Raw genomic sequence first — 21,961 nt, 5'->3', positions numbered from 1 at the left:
TTTCTTTTTTATCATAGCCTCTTAGGCAATTTAATGGGCATCATGTTTTTGAATGACTTTAGCACCTCTAGTACTTCCAAGGGGTAGTCAACACTATTCTACTTGGACTTTTCCATCTTCAAGGCTGTAAGGAAAGTGTCTTTTTTTTTTTACTCACTTTCCTAGGCAATTGTATGGCAAACAGCATCTTGGTCCTTGACCTTGATTCTTGTCTCATCAACGTGATGCATGGGTATCAACTATCCAATACGCAAATACAAATGGCAACAGACACCACAAGTGCATTAATATGGTCAAGGAATTCTAAACCAACAACAAGATCATAATCATGTAATGGAATTACCTCGATTAATTCCTTGCCTTTCCACTCCCCAAGTTATAGCTTCACTACATGTGCTATGTCAATTATTGGATCTATTTAGAGTTAACTATTTTGTCATAATAGCCTCTTTTTGTACCTTTAGATTTAACTTTTGGGTTGTATCTCCAAATATAAGCAAATGAGATACTCTTGTGTCTATAAGTGCATTTAGTTTTTTGCCCTCAATTATCATGTCTACAAACATCAATCCTTTTTACTTGTGGCACCCTTTGGCCTAGATTGAATTTATTACTATCAAGTCACACTTCATGGTTTCTTTCCCTAACTTATCACCATCCTCCTTGTTGATGGTAGATAGCTTAGTTTTCTTAGGGTAAGTCTCGACAAGTGTGGACCTTCACAAATGTAACAAATCAGTGGTTCACGATCCTTATTGTTCCACTACCTTGGCTTCTAGTTTTCATTTGGTGGCTTACCTTGACCATTCTTGGTCTATCAACCTTTGCTCCTATCCTTGGACTATTGGTCTTTGTCTCCCTCCTTGGACTATCGGCCTCTGCCATCACATTTTGGCTTGAATGACTCAAACTTCTTTTATGGCCAAATCTCTACCAAGGATTTAGTAGCTATCATGGCTTTGGCTAGATCTTTGACACCCTTTCAATGTAACTCATTCTTGGCCCACGATTTAAGTCCATCCATGAAACAAAAAAAACCTTCCTCTTCTTCAAGGTTTGAAATTTGAAGCATTAGTTCTAAAAATTCTTAAATATACTCCCATACCTTGCCTCTTTGACTAAGCTTATGAATTTTCACCCTTGACTTATCGTTAGTATACTCAAGGTAGAACTACTACTTAAACTCTGCCTTGAACTCCTCCTAAGTCTAGATAATAGCATCTCTATAGCTTACATCATTACACCTACATCTTCACCACAACAATGCAGTGTCAACCAAATACATAGAGGCTATACTTACCTTAATGGCATCCTCATCAATGCCCATGGCTTGAAAGTATTACTCCATTCCCCATAGAATGTTTTTCACATATTTTATGGACCTAGCTCCCTTACACTCCTTTGGCTTGGGAACTGCCACTTAAGCCTTAGTTGTTATAGCTAACACACCATTTCCAATGGCTGCCTTGCATGTTGTGAGCTCTTCTTTGAGCTCATTTATCTCTTTGCACATCACCTTAACCATGAACTCTAAGGATTCATTCTTCTGGGTGAACATGTTGATGGTTTTGTTGAGCGCACCATGAAATCCTTCCTTCATCTCCTCTTTAGTTTCCTTGAACCTCTCCCTAAGGTCTGACACTATCACTTTCAACTTGGCTAAATGGCCAATCATGGTTGACATCATGTCTTTCAAGGTAGCCTTTTTCCCCTTTCCATAGGTTGGCTCCTAGACCTCTAGTTATTAGCTACCAACATATCTTTGAGATGCCATTTCCTTAAACACTTTGAGTGTGAACTAAACACAACCTTGAAGTAAATCTTGCTCTAATACCAACCATCATGGGTTAAGACTCAAGCTTTGACTCGTGCAACTCCAAGACTCGAGAATGGAATCATTCGGTATCTTAAATCAACCTTCAATTGAACTAATACACAGACACTCAGTACTCTAAGGCCAATTGCCCAAGTTGCTACTAGACAAGGCTATACATAACGTGTTTAATGGAAAGCTAAAGAGAACAATAGAGATAGGAAAGAGAAAACTTGTATTATTCAAGTTATGGTGTGTACATCAAATGAGGGTGAGAAGGCCCTCTATTTATAGTTGAAGCTCCCATGAATCAATGGTTAGGATTGACTCAATCCAATGGCTATTATAAAGTCCAAGATTACAAAGAGATTACATGAGATATATATCAAGAGTTCAAATTGTAAAGGGAACTATACTATCCTTAGTAGTCTCCAAATCCTTTTAAAAAGTTCTATCTGTTATGTCTGTTTGGGCTTGTGCTCTATTGGGTCTGCTAGGGATTTCATCACTTGGCTAAATCAGTTGCAATGGAGAACACCTTTTATCCCCAACCCCAAAAGGGTGTGGTGTAAAAAAATCAAGTGAGAGGACTTTGATAGGTGTGCTAGGGTGAGGAATGAATTGAAGTGACAAAGGGCTGAATCTTAGTGGATTGTGGTAGCAAGGCCACTCTACCCCTTACAATACCCATTATGTATTTAAGTCATTTACAAAAGATTCTACCCATTACTTGATGGGAATTGAGCTTCAAGAGTCCTGTATGGCCAACTGCTATGAGAGCTGCACCTACGACATTTGTTCTTTTGGTCCATAGGCCCCTACTATAGGTTGGTAATTAAGTGATGGGCATGTGCATTGCTCTAGCCTAGATTCTTACTTAGAGGCATTTAGTCATAATCCAAAGCTTGGTAGCTTCATGCCACTAGCTTTTCAATCGAGTGCAATGACCAATTATGTGAATCAATGGTTCCTCTCATACTAGGTTGAATTACTATTGTGACACTGCCATCAGTAAGGTAAAACTAACTTGTCTCATGATAGTCTAAACCTAACTTATGTTCCCTATTGTTGTGTGAACAATCCAACATTTGGTGAATTATGCTTCACAATGATAGGAAGAGCAGACATCGAAGGATAAAAAAGCAATGTCGCTATGAACACTTGGCTACCACAAGCTAGTTATCCTTGTGTTAACTTTTCTGACACCTTTAGCTTCAAATTTCAAATGATTGATACGCCATGTTTTCATAGTTCATATTCATACTGGAAATTAGAATCAAACAAGCTTTTACCCTTTTGTTCCATATGAGATTTCTATTCTCATTAAGTTCATTTTAGGACACATGCATTATCTTTTAATAGATGTGCTACCCTAGCCAATCTACCCACCTGACATTGTCTTCTACCCTGATCAATCAAGCACGGCTAGCCTTGGGTCCAAAAGAAGGGGTCATGCCTTGCCTTTGATTCATCGAATAGGTAAAAAAACATTAAAAGTAGTGGTATTTCAATTTTACTCAAAGGCTCCCACTTATCGTACACCTCTCAAGTCATTTCACAAAGTTGGACTAGAGTCAAGCTCAACGAGGTCTTCTTTCCCTATTGATTCTACCAAGCCCATTCCATTGGCTATGGTTTCTCTAGATAGTAGACAGGGATAGTGGGAATCTCATTAATCAATTCATGTGCATCACTAATTAGTTGATGAGGCATTTGGCTACCTTCAGAGAGTCATAGTTATTCCTGCCATTTACCTATGCATGGTTGAATTTCTTCACTTTGACATTCAGAGCACTAGGTAGAAATCACATTACGTAAGCATCCATAGGGACCATCGTAATGCTTTGTTTTAATTAAACAGTCAAATTCCCCTTATCTATACTAATTTTAAGTCAAGTATTTGTCACTTAAAAAATGCCCCTGAAGGTGCCATTCCCAGCCATCCCCCGATTGGCACGTAATGACCCACTCTCACCATGGGAGTAGTTCAAGCAGTACACCAACACCAAATGGGTTTGAGACTAGGACCTTCATGCCTAGCCCTCAGAGCTAATCCTTTTATCGAGGTTACAGATCCATTTTATTGACTTCCTTTGCCAACACTATTCCATTAACAAGAAGCTATTCACTTTAGAGACCTGATGCGATTATGAGTACCATCGAGTGCAGATAGCACTTAGTCCTCTAGATTTTCAAAGCCTATTGCGGGTGCACTGAACACCATCCAACATGCGGTGCTTTTTCTAGCCACTAGACCCTACCTCCGATTGAGCCATTTTTAGGGTGGCCAGGTTGTTAAACAAAAAAAATAACTCTTTTTAAGGCCCCTATTGATGTCTTCAGACTGCCTAATGTTGCCATCAATCATCATGTCCTAATTTAGGAATTTTAATCCAATTCCCTTTCGAAGCTTGTGCTGGACGCACTATCGGATGGGCTTCCCTCATCTCTTAGGATTGACTAACCCATGTGCAAGTGCTGTTCACATGGGACCTTTCCACTCTTAGGCTTAAGCCCTAGCCTATGACACATGCATGCTTAGCTAAACAAAGGCATTTTTGTGGTCAACGAGAAAGGGCCATGAGACTACCAAATACCTAAAAAACTTGGCTAGACCAAGCCTATGATTGTAGCTTCTGCTTACACCACCCTAGGGAGCCATTGCTTGATTTAGGGATTTAGTTAGAGGTCAGGGGTCTGGGGTAGCATCAACAGTAGGTGTCATAGGCTGGGGGTTTAAGCCTAGCACCCATATGGCCTTAGGCTAGAAACTATTATGCATGTGCTTAAGATAGCCTCTTTTCTGACTCTATGCTAAATGCTTGTGCTATGGACTCTATTGGCTCCTTAAGAGCTTAGAAGAAAGTTAGGAAAGAGAGTTAAAGCAATTGTATTTCTATTTACTTGATGCTATGTACAATTGCTTTTACATTGACTCTTATGTCTATCCCCAAGTCTCTAATATGACAAAGTCTATAACTTGGTTCCTCTTATTTTTCTCTTGTTACTTCTCCTCTGAATTACAAATGAGAGGGAAAGCCTCTATTTATACCTAAGCCTTTCCAACACATATGGCTTTTATTGATCTAAGTGTATAGCTCTCGTAAGCCTTTTAGACCCTTCCATGGCCCCTAAACGTGTCCTTGTTTGGCTAAGGTCTTTGTAGAATCTAGCTTGTTCTAGGCTCCCCGTTGAGCCTCAGGTCTAGAAGAGTCTGGGCACTCTTGCTAAGTGCATATGCCTAATGAGTTCCAAAACCTTCCTCGTCTAGTCACTACTCTACCCATAAGTAGGGTGTTCCTAAGCCTTCCTTATTTGGGCACTACAATACCTACTACTATTCTTACTTCAGGCCATTCTAGAACCTCTAGTGCTTGCACACTAGGCTAGCCTCCAAGCTTCTCCAAACTCTTTTATGCTAATGCACCTAGCCTATCTCCTGGCTAATCTAGAGCCATCTTTCTAACTAGCCGTCCCTATTCTTGACATTAGGTTGCACACCTTGCCATGCTCTCAAACCTTAGCCTAGGCCCTAGTCTGCACACTCAAGCCTCATATGTGCCTTTAGGACCTTGGTCTCGATCCTTATTGGTCCTTTAACTGCACCAACTTAAACAAGCTATGTCTCATAATCCTTTAAACTTAGGACTTGCGTAAGGATCATGACATTGTCCCTTACTTGTTCTAGCAACACCCCTATTGCTAGGAGATGTAATTCTTTCACTACATGTGCATACTAGATTGATGTCCCAACTTATCCCAATGGTCCTTAGCACATGATAGTTTTTAGTACATGATAGTTCTCAGTACACCTTCATAGTCATCCCTTGCTTCGATCATGATCCCAATGAGGTTCCCACAAAACCATGCTTTTTAAAACATGTAGTGCCTTAGTTGGTGATATGCCATTACCTTATCCCTGTGGATAATGGGCCCTTCAGGACATGCAGTAGTCATGTCACATAGGCTTTCGTGAATCTTGGCTTGTCGAAATGTTTAACACCTCTATGTCTAATTTGCCATTACCCTCTCCTCTACACCATGCATTCCTTACCTTTTTCCCACACTTAATAGGCCCTTTAAGGTGTACAGTGCACACAGGTGCAAGGCATGCAGCACTCACATCTAGGCCATTACCCTTTCTTTGACAAACCCTCCATCTACAGGGCCAGTGGCTTTTTGTAGATAACTCATCTTGCCCTCATTAATAGCTTGAGAGATCCCCTCTTCTTGGTTCAATCACCATCGCTACTCTTGCCATTAAACTCTCTCTAAATCCTTTCAATGGTTTCAATTTTCTTCTACTATGGGTGTTCCCTGGCCTTATGTAGTCTTAAGCACAAGAAGTAGTTAAAGGACATAGTCATCGTACTTGTCTTAGATCGAACCCTTGTTCTATGCCTTCCGATGCTGCATCTCTTTATTGGCCTCTTCTTTTTCTAAAGAATTACTACTCTTATCTCTCTCACTCAAGCCCTTACCCCTAGGCTCAGTTGTTACCCTTGGGCTATGGAGACTTAGTGCACTCAGCTACAACGACCGACTTAGCAATGGTAATACTCCTACTTCAAGTCTCATACACTATCACTTCACTCGGCTCTTACCCATGGCTTTTACCTTTTTATGCACTCTTCTGACATAGAGTTTAGCACTCATATATGATCCTTAGTGTCCTCAAACTAACTTTCATGGATGATAACCACTCTTTTGAACTAGCCTTCCTCCCCTTACACATGGATGGGTAGCCATCATGCACATCACCTTTGCACCCAACCACAAATGTAAAGCTCAAACTAAGTATCTCCCACACATCCTTATAAGCACTCAAGCATCCTTGTGCCCTACTCTCAGCACCAACAACCAATAATACCCACACCATGCAATGCCACATGCAAGCTATCATCATAAGCGGTACACTAGCATGCAAGTTACCCATACAACTCAAACTAATATCAACGCTGCACAAAATGAAGGTTCTAATCCCCCTTCATTGAAACTTGGTTTGATACCAATTATCATAGGCTAAGGGCTTAAGCCTAGTACCCATGCGACCTTAGGCTAGAAACTACCATCTATGTGCCTAAGTTAGCCTTTTTTCTAACTCTGTGCTAAACACTTATGCCATGCATTCCACTAGCTCCCAAAGAGCTTGGGAGAAAGCTAGGAAGAAGAGTTAAAGTAATTGTAATTTTTATTTACTTAATGCTATGTACAATTACTTAATGATCTTACAATGACTCTTATGTCTATCCTCAAGTCTTTAATATAGCTAAGTTTATGCCTTGGTTCCTCTTACTTTTCTCTTGTTAGTTCTCTTGTTAACTATAAATAAGGGGGAAGCCTCTATTTATACCTAGGCCTCCCTAGCACATATGGCCCTTATTAATCTAAGTATGTTGCCTTTATAGGCCTTCTAGAGCCTTCCATGGCCTCTAGACACATCCTAGGTCAACTAAGGCCTTTGTAGAATCAAGCTTATTCTAAGCTCTCTGCTAAGCCTAGGGTTTGGAAAAGTCCAAGCACTTTCATTGAGTGCCTTGCCTAGTGGGTTCCAAAACCTTCCCCGTCTGGTCACTATTCTACCCATAGCTAGGGCCTTCTAGAGCCTTCCTTGTCTGGGCTACAGTACACATAACTATTTCCATGCTAGGCTATTTTCGAACCTTTGGTGCCCGTGTAGTTGGCTAGCCTCTATGCTTCTCTAGGCTCTTTTGTGCCCATGAACATGGCTTGTCTCTAGGCTAATCTAGAGCCTACTATGCCTATTTGCTAGTGCCACTCTTTTAGGCCATTTTAGATACTTCCAATGAGAAATTCCCATTCTTGGCACTAGGCTGCTCATCTTGTCATGCTCCTGTACCTTAGCTTAGGCCTTGGTCCACACACTCAGGCCTCATATATGCCTTAAAGACCTTGGTCTTGATCATTCTCAATCTTTCACCCATACCAACTCAAGCAAGCTGCGTCTTTTAACCCTCTTAGCTTACAACTTGCATACAGACCATGATATTCTCTTCTACTCATTCTAGAAATGCCCTTATTACTAAAGGATCTTATTCTTTCACTGTATGTGCATGCTGGATCGATGTCCCACTCTTATTTTGATGGTCTTTGGCATATTACAGTTATTGCTACATGATGGTTCTTGACACACCTTCACAGTCATCCCTTACTCTGATTGTGATCCTAATGTGGTTCCCATGAAACCATGCTTGTCAAAGCATACAATGCCTTAGCTAACAACATGCCATTACCTTCTCCCCACACTCAATAGACCTTTTGGGGCATGTAGCACTCATGTCATGTAGGCTTCCACAAATCCTGGCATGTTGAAAAATGTAGCCCTTTTATGTTCGATATGCCATTACCCTTTCCTTTGCACCATAGGGTCCTTACCCTCTTCCCACACTTAATAGGCCCTTCGAGATGTTCAGGGCACACCGGTGTAGGGTGTGCAATGCTCACGGCTAGGCCATTACACTGCCTTCAACAAACTATCCATTTCCTAGGCCAGTGGCTCTCTACAACCACACTTACCTTACCCTCATCAAGAGCCTAAGAGATCCCCTCTTCTTGGCTTAATTGCCATTGCAATTCTTGCCATTGGACTCTCCCTAAATCATTACAATGGCTCTGGGTTTCTTCCACTTTGGCTGTTTATTGGCCATATATGGTCCTAAGCACAATAAGCAGTTAAAAGACATGGTCACTGTACCTTTGTCTTGGACCAAACCCCTGGTCCTTGCCTTTCGATGTTGTGGTTCTTCATTAGCCTCTTCTTCCCTTGAAGAACTGCTACTCTTATCTCTCCAACTTAAGCCCTTGACCTTGGGCTTAACTCTTATCGTTGGGTTGTGGAGACTTAGTGTAGTCAGCCTCGACCACCAACTCAGCAATGGCAATACTCCTACTTTAAGTTCCATACTCTACCACTTGACTCAACTATTACCTATGGCTTTTACCTTTTTTTAGACTCCTCTTATACTGAGTCTAGCACTTGCATATGATCCTTGGTGTCTTCAAGTATGTTTTTATAGATGATAGCCTCTCCTTTGAACTAGCCTTTCTCTCTTTACACATAGGTGGGTGGCCCTAATGCATATAACCCGTTCATTTAACCATAAATGTAAAGCTAGAACTAAGGATCTCCCACACATCCTTATGAGCACTCAAGTGTCCTTGTGCCCTACTCTTGGCACCAACAACCAACAATGCCCTCACTATGTAACCCCACATGTAAGCAATCATCATAAGCAGCACATTAGCACACATGTTGCTTGTACAACTCAAACTAACATCAACACCAGTCATAACAAAAGTTCTAATCCCCTTAGTCAAAACCTACTTTGATACCAATTGTCATGGGCCAGGGGCTTAAGCCTAGCACCCATGCAGCCAAAGGCTAGAAACTACCATCCATAGACATAAGTCAACCTCTTTTTTGACTCTTTTCTGAACGCTTGTGCCATGCATTCCATTGGCTTCCAAGGAGCTTAATAGAATCTAAGAAAGAGAGTTAAAGCAATTGTATTTTTATTTACTTGATGCTATATACAATTGCTTAATGACCATACAATGACTCCAATGTCTACCTTAAGTCTCTAATATGGCTATGTCTATGACTTGGTTCCTCTTACCTTTCTCTTGTTGCATCTCTTATTAACTATAAATGTAAGGAAGGGCCCTTGTTTATACCCACACATGGTATGCAACCTAGCATGTGCCAATGGTGTTCAAAGAAACCATCCACACAAAGAGCTAGCATGTGCTGATGGTGGTCGAAGCATGTGTCAAGACCAAGGGCCAACATGTCCTGATAGTGGTCGAGGCATGTGGATGATCATAGTCTGCAAGCAAGTCCTAGCACATGGGTTCTCTCTGAGTTGAGGAATAGTTTTGGTTTTAACAAGATAGGGTTAGCCAAGGTGACTGGGCCTTGAGCCTTCCTAGAGGCCCAGGTCATAGGGAACTAGCCTAGAATAATGGTATGGGCAGTGATCAAGACTCTAGAGGCTCAAGCATGGTGTTCAGGTTTAGCAGAATTAAGCTAGGCCTAGGTGGTGGCACTGGTGAATGATGCTCAAGCACACAATCAGACCAAAGTGTGGGCATTGATGATGGAGGTACTGGCACATAGACAAACCCATGTGCAGGCACTAATGATCGATGTGCAAGTGCACGATCAAACCCAAGTGTGGGCACGTTTGAACACAGTATTAGAAGGATTAGATTTATGGGCTTATGAAAGGCCTAGTATTACAACACGATCTTTGACAAAGTTAAAATTATGTTGAGCACTTGAGTTTTGTAGGCTGACTTAGGCAGGCAAAGTTAATCCCCCATCCAAGGCCATACAAAGTTTGGCTCAAGATCGAAGCCCATGACTCATAGATTGAGTGTCATTTGGTGCCTATGGCAATCGAGAGGCAGACAAGTATCTTAAGTGGGACATTCATGGTACGCATGCTACACCAAGTGCCAGCATCTACCAAAAAGATATCTAAGGCAACAACCCATACCAAGGGCCCACTTGTGCCAATAATGGTTGAGGCAAGTGCTTACACCAAGTGCCAGCATTTAACAATGGTGTCTAAGGCAACATCCTATACCAAGGGGCTAGCATCTATTAATGGCATTTTAAGCAACAATACCCATCACATATTTAAGTCATCTAGAAAGAATTCCACCCATCACTTGGTGGGAATTGAGCTCTAAAGAGGCCTATGCGGCTTGTCTATTGCAAGGGCTACACCTATGACATATGCCCTTGGGGGCATCGACCCCTATTGCGGGTTAGCAATTAGGCAACAGGTGCATGCATCACTTCAAGCCTAGATTCTGACTTAGAGGTGTTTAGTCATAATCTAGTGCATGGTAGCTTCACGCCACTAACTTTTCAACCAAGTGTGATTACCAATTGTGAGAATCAATGGTTCCTCTCACACTAGGTTGAATTACTATTGCGATGCTGCCATTAGTAGGGTAAAACTAGCCTATCTCATGATGGTCTAAACCAAGCTCACATTTTTTATTGGTGGGTGAAAAATCAAACACATGGTGAATTTTGCTTTATAATGATAGGAAAAGCTTACATCAAAGGATGAAAAAGCAATGTCACTATGAACGATTGGCTGCCACAAGCCATTTATCCTTGAGGTAACTTTTTTTACACCTTTAGCTTGAAATTTTGAAGGTCTAATGGATTTATCGACCATGCTTTCATGATTCATATTCATACTGTAAACCATAATCAAATGAGCTTTTACCTTTTTATTTCACACGAGATTTCAATTCTCATTGAGCTCATCTTAGGGCACTTGCATTATCTTTTAACAGATGTGCTACCCCAGCTAAACTCCCCACCTAACAATGTTTTTTACTAGGATCAACCAATTGAGGTTGGCATTAGGTCCAAAAGTCGTACCCCACCTCTGATACATGGAATAAGTAAAATAACATTAAAAGTTGTGGTATTTCAATTTCACCTGAGGGCTATCACTTATCCTACACTTATTAAGTCATTTCACAAAGTCAAACTAAAGTTAAGCTCAACAGGGTCTTCTTTCCCCATAGAATCTACCAAGCCCATTCCTTTGGCTATGGTTTCACTAGATAGTAGACAGAGACAGTGGGAATCTTGTTAATCCATTCATGCTTATTACTAATTAGATGATAAGGCATATGGCTACCTTAAGAGAGTCATAGTTACTCCTATCATTTACTCGTGTTTGGTTAAATTTCTTCACTTTGACAATCAAAGCACTGGGTAAAAATCATATTCTGCAAGCATTTACAAGGACCATCACAATGCTATATTTTAATTAAATAGTCAAATTCCCTTTGCCTATACCAGTTCTGAGTCGACTATTCATCACTCGATGAAGGCCTACAAGAGAGGCATTCCTAGTCCATCCTTCAACTAGCAAGCTATGACCCATTCACATTGTGGGAATAGCTAGAGTAGTGCATTGACAGTCAATGGGTTCAAGACTAATACCCCCATGCCAAGCCTTCAAAGCCAATCTTTTTCTTGAGCTTATAGATCCATTTTGCTGACTTCCCCTACCTACATTATTCCATCAACTAGAGGTTGTTCAGCTAGGAGACCTGATGTGATTATGAGTACAACCAAGCACAGATGGCACTCAATCCTCTAGATTTTTAAAGGCCATCAAGGGTACACTAGACATTGCATGATGTGCTATGCTCTTCTAGCTACTAGACCCTACCTCTGGCTGAGTCATTTCTAAGGTGGGCTGGCTATTAAACAGAAAAGATAACTCTTCCTGAGGCCATCACCAATGTCTCTAGACTCCTTAATGTTGTTGTTAGCTACCGCATTTTGGTTTAGGAATTTTAACCCAATTCCCTTTTAAAGCTAACACTGGACAGCTATCGGATGAATTTTCCCCATCTATTAGGATCAATTAACCCACGTGCAAGTGTCATTCATATAGAACCTTTCCCTTTTTCAGCCTTTAAAATCTCATTTGAATATTTGCTACCACCACCAAGATCTACATCGATGATTGCTCTACCTAAGCTCATACCTTAGGTTTTGCAACAATCGTCTTACCTTCTTACTCATCGTGGCTTGATCTTTTCCCTGATAGCCAGGTATAGGTCACATGCTTAAGCACCATCCATTTTTGGGTATAGTTTATTGGTAGGTGAGTTGTTACATACTCTTTAGTAGATTTTAACTTCCATGACCACCATCCTACTATCTTAATTGACCAACCCCTTTGTGGGTTCTAAGTTAGCATGTAGTTGGGCACTATAACTCAACTTTCGGCTTAACCCACCTTGCTAGTTTTGCTTACCAAAAATGGCCCCCTTAGAGCTATTGATTCCATGGCATGGCTCAATGAAGTAGCAGCGTTATCCTACCAATTTAAAGTTTGAGAATAGGTCAAAGGCATTGCACCCCTAATGCCTTTAATCATTAGCTTTACCCTATAGAACTCACTAAAGGTGCAGCTATCCTAAAGGAAACTTCAAAGAGAACTAGCTACTAGATGGTTTGATTAGTTTTTTGCCCCTATACCCAAGTTAGATTAACGATTTCAACATCAATATCACTGTGGGCCTCCACTAGAGTTTCTTTTGGCTTCACCTTGCTCAAGTATGGTTCACCATCTTTTAGGTCTTGACAAGCATGCTCACACTCAAACACTTCTTAGAAGATCAAGGTTGGTAGACAGTGCACCTATGAGGTATCCCACCAATCAAATTTCTTACACCCAATGGGTTTTTTAGTCCATTGACTCACACACATGTCAGGCTCTTTAGTTCATGTTTTAAGACAGGCTATATTGGGAGCCTATAGGTTGATGTCAGAAGCACGTGGGTACCAAGTTACACCAAGGTGGTGTGTGTTGCATTCCATAATCATGGTGACAATTTCTCTAAGGGCATATCAAAAGCTTGGGCTTAGGCCGCTGCTGTGACCTAAGTTGGTCCACTTTCTGAGTCAATCAATAGATTTACTGATTGATAGACTGGCTTTTGCCATTCTACATTTTACTAGAATGTGTACTAGCCCTATCTACTTTCTTCCCAACAATTTCAAGCACTCTTTGACTCTATTTTCAAAGTCCTTTTCATTTTTCGCTTACGATACTTGTTCGTTATCGGTCTCTCGAGTATATTTAGCCTCACACAGAATTTATAGCCCGATTGGGGCTGTATTTTTAAACAACTCAACTCATAGACAATGCTTCACGCTGTGACAAGGTCTCGACACAATGGGGCTCTCACCCTCTTGGTACCCCTTTACAAGGGAGTTCGACCTAGTCTACTACTAAGGATGCTTCTCCAAACTATAATTCAGATGCCGTGGGTGCTCGATTCTCGAGCTAGGCTCTACTTGGTTCGCTCATCATTACTAAGTGAATCCTGGTAAGTTTCTTTTTCTCCATTTATCAATGTGCTTAAACTCAATAAGTAATCCCACCTAACTAAGGTCATGATGCAAGCATCAACCAAGCAATACAGAGGGTCTGATGGGGTCTGGATGGATGATGAGTGTGCATCACTAGAGACAAGGCATGTCGAAAGCTTTACCACCAATGATCATGGCACTATCATTTTCAAGGACTCACTTTTGGGCCAACCACAACCGATGAGATAACAGGATGCCATCTTTTACATTCTCACCCAAAGCCTGATGGGTGGGGGGTTGGAAGGGGCGATGATGCATGACACCTAGGTAGGCATGCCCTTGACCTAATGGCTTGGGGTGCAACTTGCATTCAAAGATGCGATGGTTCATGAGATTCTAAAATTCACACCAAGTATCACATTACGCTATGTTTTTCATTGATGCGAGAGCCAAGATATCATTTGTCGATAGTCATTTTGGTTTTTTATGACAAAAAGAGTCATGGTAACGCCTATGAACGCACCGTAAATAGGATGGTCATGGCACATACACTCTTTTTCATTCTAGTTCCTTTGCATGATTCATGCCGAGGGTTCATTATTCAATCATGAAAAATGATATCGATCATTTCACCTACCCAAGAGGTAAAACAAATTGACGATCATGCATGCCTAAGGCTAAAAGGGACTCTGAGCATAGAGGCACCCTCACCCCCTTGATGTTTCATTAACACATTCATAAGTTGTTCATTAAACAGGTTTCGACAATGATCCTTCTTTAGGGTCACTTATAGAAACCTTGTTACGACTTCTTCTTCCCCTAAATGATAAGGTTTAGTGGACTTTTTACAACATCACAAGCAGAAAATTATCCACATCATTACGATCCAAACACTTCATTAAACCATTCAATCTGTAGAAGTGACAAGTAGTGACTTGCGCTTGCTAGGAATTCCTTGTTGAAGACCAACAATTGCAATGATCTATCCCTATCATGATGAAATTTCAAAGATTACCTAGGCCTATCAGCCAAGGTTATAGACTAGTTGAATACATTAATGTAGCATGTTTGTGGCCCAGAACATTTAAGGGCATAATAGACCTGTTATTGCCTCAAACTTTCTTGGCCTAAGTGGCCATAGTCCCTCTCAGAAGCTAGCCATGAAGGATCACCTTCTTATAGCTAGTTAGCAAGCTGAAGTCTTATTCATTAATAGAATTAACTAGACAAATCACTCCACCAATTAAGAATGACCATGCACCATTACCCATAGAATCAAGAATGAGCTCTCAATCAGTCAATACTTATTATGTCTGGACCTAGGAAGTTTCCTCATGTTGAGTTAAATTAAGTTGCATGCTCCACTCTTGGTGTTGCCCTTTAGTCAATTCTTTTAAGTTTCAACCTTAGGACCATACTCCCCCCAAAACCTAAAGACTTTGATTTCTCATAAGGTGCTAGCGAAGTATTAAAAATAACATCCTTCGATCCCTGGTCAGCATCATTTATGGTAAAGACTAGAATGGCATCTGATCATCTTTAAGCCCCTAACATTTATTCTTGATTAATGAAAGCATCCTTGGTAAATGCTTTCATAGTTGTTCATCTTTCATAAATCAAAGAATTTCACCTTTGACTATGAAAAATGAATGCCCCCAATTGTCCATGTTAATCATTACTCCAATCCCAAAGGCCAACATAATAGGATTGAAATGCTATAATGTTATCCCATGCTACTGTATACAAGTGTAGGCTTGCTTTAAGCACTCTAATTTCTTCAAAGGAACAACACTAGAGGAATGACTTGGCCAGTTAAGGTAATGAGGGCATCATTTGTAGTAGGGACAAGTAGATTGGTGCTCACCATGAGATAGACCGATGACCCAACCTTAGTTCCAACTATGAGCCTTTTCATTGCAGCAACTAAAATATATGCTATTGGAGCTAGAATTACTATGGTTGTTGGCATAAAACTTGCCCTCATATGGATCTTTGTTAAAGGATTTAAATTATACTCATTTCAATTACCTGACTCATAGAGCCTAGTATTGTTATTTATTGTCACTACCTCCCTATGTTAGGATTGGGTAATTTGTGCACCTACTGCCTTCCTTGAATGTGGTAGCTATTTCTTAAGCTCCCTTTATAGAATCGAACCCTAATTTTCCATCACCCATCACCACCATAGTAGGCCACTATCCTACCATCAAAAGTTGATAGGGAAAAAATTTGAATGATGCATCGCTGGCATAAAGGGCATGCGATTTGTTGAGTTATCATGAATCATCAAAGCAACGGGCAAAGCCCTAATGACCTTTTATCTAATAAATGCATCCCTCTAGAAGTTAGGGTTTGTTGCACATATTAGCTCTAGAATTACTATGGTTATTCGAGTAGTAGATCCATCAAACAAACTATAATTGATTTAATGAGCCATTCACAATTACACAACCTAAATTAGTTCATACTTAGACATGCATGGCTTAATCTTTGAGACAAGCATATGACTACTAGCAGGATCAACCAAGTCACATTCCTTTAGGACATTGGCACTGTATAAGCCTCAACACACTGACTGAATGGTAGAAAGAGCCAAAACAAAGCATAAGCGTCAAGTGTATCAAGCATGTAAAATGCATAGCATCAAATAAACAAGGGTTAAGAGCCCACGCCTACAAAACATTTTACATTTGAGAGCACGATTGAACACCAATGCACCAATGTGGCCATAGAGGTTTGGGTGGCATACTTGGGACACAGGGCACAATTAAGGTCTGACTTATAGCCCCTAAGGACACAAGATGGATAAAAGATGGCAAAACATTTGGTTTCTATCGATTTAGGTATATAGCATAGGATCTTGATTGCACCTCCAGGGTATGATGCCATATGGGGGAGATTAAAGAGGATGACAGGTTGATAGTTTGATGTAATGAGCATGGACCTTGTTAACATGCATAACCATAGCACCACTAATATGCCTATTATGTACAATTGGCAATATCCATGCACATTGATCCATAACCTACCCAATCAATTACTCAATGAGCAAGTAGAGGAAATGATGTACAAGGCCATGCCACAACCACATGGCATGAGAAAATACAAGGAAAGGCCATAAGATTACCCCTGCCATCCAATAGACAATAATGGCATGACACCACTAATACTTGGTCTGGTTAGGACCACACATGCAAACTCCTCTGTCACCTCCATAAGGGATGTTACTTGATTTAATTACTTGATTTAATTACTTGTTCCTCGGGTCTTGGGTAGCCTCAACTACATGTAAGGGCTTGTGATCGACAAGAAGGGATAACATGACTGCCAAATACCTAAGAGACTTGGCCAAACCAAGCTTATGACCTTAGCTTCTACTTGCCCCACCCCAGAGAACTATTGCAAGATTTAGAGACTTGGTTTGGGGTCTGGGGTAGCATTAACCATAGGCATAAGTTTAAGTTTAGCATAGTCGAGCCCTTTTTTCGTATGCATACCAATCGATCGAGGCCATAAGCACTTATAAGTCACTGAAGTAACCGATCACTGGACAACACTGCCAAAGGCATGCACAGCCTAGATTTTGCTCCAAAGACATTGTTATTGATGTACGTAATGATAGGTCCATCATGCACACCTACTCCCTTTATGGGGGGGACAGGAGGTCTATACCACCCTCTAAAAAGCATGAGAGATTTGATAGATATGCTAGCAATAGACATTAAAGTCTAAAATAGGGACATTTTTTCAAATAAACATATCCAGGACTAAGGGTCTGTAGGTGCTGATGATGGTCGAGGTAATTACTCACATCAAGGGCCATCTTCTATCAATGCTAATCGAAGCATGTGCTTGCACTAGGTCTAGATTATGCCGATGCTAGTCAAGACATGTGCCAGCATGTGCCGATGGTCATCGAGAAGTGCTTGTACCAAGGGCCAGCTTGTGCCAATGATGGTTAAGGTATGTGCCTACACCATGCACTTGCATGTGTCATTAATGGTCACGGCCTTGGCTAAAGTTTGATTTTGGGCCATGGTGCACATGTTGGGCTTCGCCATGTGCTGGTGCTACATTTTGGGATTGCCATGTGCTAGTGCCACTTTTTTTTTGCCTACAGCATCGTCACCTAAAACTTAGCTGGTGGCATTGGAGGTTCCGATGATTGGGAGTGAGGGGTCGGTGGTGTACGCACATGATGTGTGATGGGTGCTGGTCCTTAAACCTTATATTAGCCTCTTATCCCCTAAGAAATCTCAACAACTCATACCCCCTTAAAGAGGGTAAGAGCTTTTACAAGTTCACAACCAATAGCCATTCAAATGTCTAAAATGGATATGTTTTTTTCAAATGGCAACAAAATCTTCTACATTTCTATTTTTTGGCTAAATTTTTTTATGGATGCAACAAAAATACAAGGATCATTATACCAAATTTAGGGCTAAAACTCCTAAAAACTTTTCAAAAAAATATAAACCATGAAAAAATTTAAAAATTATGAAAAATGGATAACGAGTCATCTTGCCATCAAACTTCACATGAAGGCTCAAAGGACCATATATGAATTTTCAAGCCATAAAAATGGCATTGGCATGGCAAAAATATGAAGATGTCCCTGAACCCACCTACTGCCTAGTCATAGTATGCATGATGCATGGCCTAACATCTACTAATGGTATTCAAGGGAGCTACCCATACAAAGGCCAACATGTGCCAATGGTGGTTGAAGTATGTGTTGAGATAAAGGGCTAAGAAGTCCCAATGCTAGTTAAGGTAGGTGCATGCATCGAAGGTCATTTAATGCCAATGGTGGTCAAGGCATGTGCATGTGTCATAGTCCACAAGCTAGTCTAAGCCCAAAGGTTCTCTTTGAGTTAAGGAGCAGTTCTAGTTTTAGTAGGACAAGGTCTGATAGCTAAGAGAACTAGGCCTTAAGGCCTACTGGTGGCCCAAGTCATAAGGAAATAGCATAAAATAATGGTATAGGTAGTGATCAAGACTCTAGAGGTTCAGGCATAGTGTTCAAGTTTGACAAAATTGAGCTAGGCCTAAGTGTAGGTGCTAGTGAGTGATGTGTGGGCACACAATCAGACCCAAGCTTAGGAACTGATGATTGAGGTGTAAGAGCACAATCAAAACTAAGTGTAGGCACTCCTAAACATAGTCATAGGAAGATCAGAATCAAGGGGTTCTAGAAAGCCTAATACTATAGCATAATCTTTACAAGCTGGAATTATGCTAAGCACTTGAGTTTTATAGGCTTACTTAGGCATAGAAAGTCAATTCCCTATCTAAGGCCACATGAAGTTTAGCTTATGGTCAGAGCTTGTGACACATGCACCAAGTGCCATTAGGTGTCAATGGCACTTAAAGGGTAGACAAGTGGCTTGAAAAGGATAAAAAAATGGTGGGAGGGTCATGGTATACATGCTACACCAAGTGCCAACATCTGGCAATGGTGTCTAAGGCAATAACCCCCTAGGGCTAGAATATACCGATGGTGGTCAACATATGTACTAAGACCAAGAGTCAAAATATCCCGATGGTGGTCAAGGCATATGCATGTGTCATGGTTTGTAAGCTAGTCTAAGCCTAAAGGTTCTATCTGAGTCAAAAAGTAATTCAAGTTCTAGTGAAACAAGGTCTGATAATAAGGGGGACCAGGTCTTAAGGCATACTAAAGGCCCAAGTCATGGAGAACTAGCCCAAAATAGTGGTATGGTGTCACAGGCTAAGCTTTCACTAAAAGAAGCAATAGACCATGTGGCACTTGGATGGACACTTTCACATAATTTAGCTTAGTTTGATATCTTAGCTAGTGTGGCAGCCTAACAATACACCGATTGCTCACTCCTTCTAAAGAGCTTAAGAGAATTTATAGCTATGCTACCTAAAGCCATTACAATGTTTGAAATGGGGACACTTTTTCCTAGCACATGAGATCTATCATCCCTCTTGGCACCTCTACTCAATCATGGCCTTATACATGGGTGGCTAATGACATCTTATGCCCAGTCATGGTCCTAGACAAGGTTGGCTTATGACATCTTTCCCCACCTATTCTGTCAATACTTTCGTTGACTTGTTCACCTAAAATTCTTCAATCTTTAGTTGTAATGCTTAGAGGTCATGGTATCTCTCCTAACTAGTTTCTCTTGGTCCGACGTCTTCCTACTTCACTAAATATTTATGAACTATTCTTTGAGATACTCGGGATACCCTGTTAGCTAAAATCTCTTCAACTCAATGTTTTGATGGTGGTTTCATCGTAATGGCTGCCCTAGTTGATTCACTGTGACTTGCATCTATGAGGTTTACATGTTAAGGATTTAAGTTGCTCACATGGAACACTGGATACACCTTCACCCATTTTGGTGGGTTGATTTTGTTAAAGGCATTCCCCACTTTGGAAAGAATCTTAAATGGACCATTATATTTAAACACCAACCTACGATCCTATTTCCTTAGGAACTTGGTTTGTTAGAGCACTAGTCTGACAAGAACATGATCACCAACTTTGAATTGTTGTGCCCTTCAGCCTTTATCTACCCATTTCTTCATGTCCTTCAATGCTTTTTCTAAGTATGCTTGTGCAATTTTTGTGTTTTGTCTCCATTCTTTCCTAAGGTTGAAGGCTCCTAGATTTTTTCCTCAATATAGCTCAAGAGATGTATACGATAGTCCTGGTAGTTGTCCAATGATCACTTTAAAGGGACTCTTATTTACAGAAGAACACTTATTGGAATTAAAATAAAGCTAAGCTATATCCAACAACGAAGGTTAATTCCTTTTATTAGCTTAAACAAAGTGTCTTAAGTCTCTTCTGACAACCCATTAAATTGTTCGATTTGACCATTAGTTTAAGGGTGATAACTTTAAAAGATGTTGAGCTAAGATCCCAAGATCTTGAAAAGCTCTCTTTAGAATAGCCCAGTGAATGTCAGATCCCTGTCACTAATAATGGTTTAAGGGAGGCCCCAAACTTGATTACATGTTTAAATATTAGCCGAGCAATATCTTCTACGATGTGATACTTTTGAGTAGGAATGAACATAGCATATTTTGAGAAATAATCAATCACCATTAGGATAGACCCAAGATCAACAACCTTAGAAAGGCAAGTCAATGGAGATATTTTCCTATGGTTTTGTGGGCACAGGTAATGGTTCAAGCATGCCTGCTAGTTTCTTTTTTTCAATTTTGTTCTATTGGTAAACGAAGCAAGTTTTCATATAGTCTATCATATCTTATCACATGTGAGGGCCATAATAGCCTTGTTTTAATAAAGCCAAAGTATGTTGCAAACCAAGGTAACCTACCCATGGTGTGTCATGGCATTGCCTCATTACCATCTATCTTAGACCTCCCACTTTTGACATGAACAAGCAAAGACCTTTGGTCAATAAAACCCCATTTCTTGCCAAAAGTACTTGGACTTCCCTTCTTCTATTAGCTTCAAGATGGCACTAGCCTATGGGTCTTTATTCAGATTATCTTCAATTAGGTTACAAATATCTATTGTGATTTTACTAGCCACCATGGGGGTGATTTTCTTAAGGGTAGCCAACTCTACCCATGTACTTAATGCATCTGCCACTTGATTGGTTCTTCTAGCTGTGTGTTCAAAACAAAATTCAAATTTGGCTAGAAACTCCTACCATCTAGCTTACTTAGCTGTGAGCCTCGACTGGGTGAGAAAATGACTAATTGTTGCATTATCTATCTTAACTACAAATTGTGAACCCAACAAATAATGTCACCATGGATTACTACCTGGAGTTTTTTCTCTTAAAACGTATATATATCCTTTTAGCTTCGCTCAACTTTCAAATACTATCGGGTGCCATTCTTGCAAAAGCACTCCCCTAAAAGCAAAATCAAATGCATCTATTTGAACTTTAAAAAGCTTCTTAATGTCATGGAGAGCCATGATAGGGTCCTTCATCATGGTTTTTTCCAAACCCTCAAAAGCCTCTTGGCGTTCACTTATCCAACACCATTTATAATTTTTTTTCAATAGCTCCATGAGGGTTGTAATTGTATGAGAGTACCTATCCATAAATCTCCTATAATTGTTGGCCAATCCAAAAAATGATAGGAGCTCACTGACATTCTTTGGTGTTGCCCATTCTTTGATAGCATTAACTTTTTCCATGTCCATTTGAATTTGGCTTAGAAAGTGAATCTTGGTTTGAGCAAATCAACATTTCTCTCTTTTAACATATAGTTGATGGTCTTGTAGTCTTTGAAATGCAAGACACAGG

The 21,961-nt window shown here is 40.4% G+C and overlaps 2 non-coding genes and 2 pseudogenes across 2 annotated transcripts; all 4 read right to left on the bottom strand.

Annotated features, from left to right (window-relative positions):
* Positions 1-2,431: 2,431 nt before the first annotated feature.
* LOC149516306 (25S ribosomal RNA) lies at positions 2,432-3,924 on the bottom strand (annotated as a pseudogene).
* A 6,465-nt stretch (positions 3,925-10,389) lies between these two features.
* On the bottom strand, positions 10,390-13,782 carry LOC149516305 (25S ribosomal RNA). The gene has a single exon (XR_016346035.1). It is a non-coding gene; the product is annotated as a 25S ribosomal RNA (ribosomal RNA).
* Positions 13,783-14,014: 232 nt separating this feature from the next.
* On the bottom strand, positions 14,015-14,170 carry LOC149516304 (5.8S ribosomal RNA). Its single transcript, XR_016346030.1, has one exon. It is a non-coding gene; the product is annotated as a 5.8S ribosomal RNA (ribosomal RNA).
* A 291-nt stretch (positions 14,171-14,461) lies between these two features.
* Positions 14,462-16,227, bottom strand: LOC149516303 (18S ribosomal RNA; annotated as a pseudogene).
* Positions 16,228-21,961: the final 5,734 nt, after the last annotated feature.

Source organism: Durio zibethinus, chromosome 10 (assembly GCF_047325235.1).
Source record: "Durio zibethinus cultivar Kanyao isolate XHJ-2024 chromosome 10, ASM4732523v1, whole genome shotgun sequence".
Taxonomy (NCBI): domain Eukaryota; kingdom Viridiplantae; phylum Streptophyta; class Magnoliopsida; order Malvales; family Malvaceae; genus Durio; species Durio zibethinus.
Note: the sequence above shows the minus strand (reverse complement) of the source record. Positions and strands in the feature narration are given on the sequence as shown.